General features: G+C 29.7%; 1 pseudogene; it reads right to left on the reverse strand.

The window, feature by feature from the left end:
- Window positions 1-2,151: 2,151 nt before the first annotated feature.
- On the reverse strand, window positions 2,152-2,270 carry LOC128646170 (uncharacterized; annotated as a pseudogene).
- Window positions 2,271-3,149: the final 879 nt, after the last annotated feature.

Consider the following 3,149-nt stretch of genomic DNA (forward strand, 5'->3'; position numbering starts at 1 on the left):
CACGTATTATAAGTTGAAAGTAAAAAGCTTTCACTTGCGTGCTAACAAGATGTGCGCAAAAAGCCAAACTTACATAAATGTGAAAACGTATTCTCTCATAGATTTCAATTATGTGCGAAAAATGGGAAAAAAAACTAACACTCTACTTGTGCGCAAACCCGATCACATTTTCTCAATTGCACTATCCCGACATGAAAATATGAATATTGCATGTTCCAATGTTCTTCACATAGCAGAATATGTTCTATGTATTCATAAATACATATTTCTACATATATCTGAGTTTTCTGGTATTAAGATAGATAGATAGATAGATAGATAGATAGATAGATAGATAGATAAATGATTATATATAGGTGAAATATTGACAGTAAATACAGAGTTCAACACTTTTTACAAGTTTTCAGCTACTTGGCTCCAATGCACTTATATATGTTTATTTATGTATACCTGTGTATTTATGTGTTTATATGTGATTTACTGTATATTTACTGTACACATTTTCCATTCCAATGTACTTCACTTACAGAATAATTGAAATACTACAAATAAAATATTAATAAAAATTATAAAAAATTATTAAAAAATATTAAACATACTGTAATATATATATATATATATATATATATATATATATATATATATATATATATATATATATATATTCTATGGATTATTTAGCATATTGCTAATAAGGTATACCAAAGCGCCAACTATACGAAGGCTGGGTCTGGACCAAATGCAATATTATCAAACGATTGCAATAAACAATTTATTGAGTGCACAAATAAGTTAAAAGCATGGATCCATGTATAAACAATCAAATTTATACAACAATAATAGCTAAATGAATAGTTAAAACAAATAGTTATGTAACAGATATAGTATTTAAAATTGTGCAAACATTGCTCTTAAAAATATTACTAAAAAATTCCAAATTTAGTATAAGGCTCACAACAGAAATTCAACTTTGTGTTTACCACATAAACATACACAAATTTATACAGCAATAATAGCTAAATGAATAGTTGAAACAAATAGTTATATAGCAGATATGGCATTTAAAATTGTGCAAACATGGCTCTTAAAAAATATTCCTAAAAAATTCCAAATTAAGTATAAGCCTCACAACAAAAATTCAACTTTGTGTTTACCACATACACATAATAGGTGAAGTATATTAGTCAGTTATATAATATTATCTAACCAATAATGTTCTTGATTCTATGCAATGCTCCTAAATATTGCCAATAGTAACTAATGTGTAAGGCTCTGAGTAAGACCTTTAACTGTGTGTTTAACACATACGCATTGTCAAGTAAAAAATATTGTGACAGCAATATGCCAATGTAAAAAATGTGTATCAAAAAAATTGTGTGCAAAAATTAGTGAACAAAAATTATTAATGGTCAAAAAAATAGGTTGATCTTCAAAAAACGTGAATTAAGAACAAAGATTGTGAAAAATGAAAAAACAAAAATTTACAAAAACATTGTGGTGTGTTCAAATAGTGACTTATATAAATGTAAATAATAGTCCAAAAAATAGTCCAACAGTGAAAACTTAATAGAAAAAATAATCCAACAATAAATTATAATAAGTAGTGTCTCTTTAAGAAAAAACAATAATCCTTAAAGTGTTGTGAATCCTAACAGCAATAGTTATGGTGATTTTCCAAGTGTTTTATACTGAATAGCAGTGTCAGTACTTGCTAGCCGTTTTCCAACCCAAAATTCTATCTTCTTTTCAAATATTTTGTTATAATCCCTGGATGATCCTTCTGTAAAAGAAAGATATAATGGTGTAGATTGTTTTTAGATCAATAGAAAATTAAATTGTGCTTACTAGTCGACGCGTTTCGGTCACAAAGAGACCTTTATCAAGACTGGTTTTATGGTGTTAGTAGTGGTCTTTTTATACCAGACTGATTGCTGGCCATACAATTGTGGAACAGGAAGTGCACTTCCTGTTTTACTGACCTTAAATGTGTGTTTAAAACATATAGTTTATAGTTTAAAAATCTGTGATTAAAAAAATCCATTATAATACATTTAGATGGTATCCTTATTCCAAATTTGGAAAAATATATATACAAAACCAGCCTTTTTAGTTATGACTTCATACCTATTATTTAAAAAAAATAATAATAATTTCCTACCGCACCTGGTGTTCCCAGGCGGTCTCCCATCGAGGTACTGACCAGGCCTGGCCCTGCTTAACTTCCAAAATCAGACAGGATCAGGTGCATTCAAGGCAGTGTGGCGGTAGACATTTCTGTATTAGCCCTATTTCTCATCATGATCTGATAAGAAAGAGACTTTACTGTCATCTCCAAACCGTTTTTCAGCTGTTTCTATTGGGTATAATCTCAGTAGGGGCTTGGTTTCTATTGGATGGGGCAGGGGTGTGTATAATAGGCTCAATTTCATTGGATAGTAGTTGGAATGTTGTTAAAACATTCCCTTATCTGTCATAATAAAGCCATTTTAGCGTATATGTTAAGGTGTCATTTTTAGATGTCATTTCTAGATGCCAATTTTTAGATATGCTTGCTAATCTAAGAGAATAAAAAGCGGAAACAAGACATATTCTATATAAAGGAAGGACTTGCTAGTTTCATCTTTTACTTATTACACAATCTATGCTGATCGTGTTACAAGGTCTGAACGAAGAGAGAATTTACTGTCAGACTGCAAACCTTTTTTCCGCTATTTCTATTGGGTATAGCCTAATTATGCAGTGTAATATCGATTGGGTAGGACAAGGGTGTGTTTAAGAGGCTCAGTACCATTGGATAGTAATAGGGATATAGTTGAAAATTCCCTTATCTGTCTTGGTCTAGTTTATTTTGCGTATATAGGTATCAATTTTGATCTTATTACTAGTCTCAAAAAGTATAGGAAAAATATTCCACATAAAAGACAGATTTATTGCGTTATATACTTATTACCCGATTTAAGCTTGATATTAATTATGGTAAGAAGTGTATGATAATGTTACACGATTTTAGCTCTATATTAGTCATATTAAAAAATGTGTGACTATGTATTATATATCCCTTACAATATTCGTAATGGTGTTATATTGTTGTCTTCTATATAATGGATTTTGCTATAGTGCTATGTCTATGCTGAGGTGTGAATTATTAT

Source organism: Bombina bombina, chromosome 1 (assembly GCF_027579735.1).
Source record: "Bombina bombina isolate aBomBom1 chromosome 1, aBomBom1.pri, whole genome shotgun sequence".
NCBI lineage: Eukaryota > Metazoa > Chordata > Amphibia > Anura > Bombinatoridae > Bombina > Bombina bombina.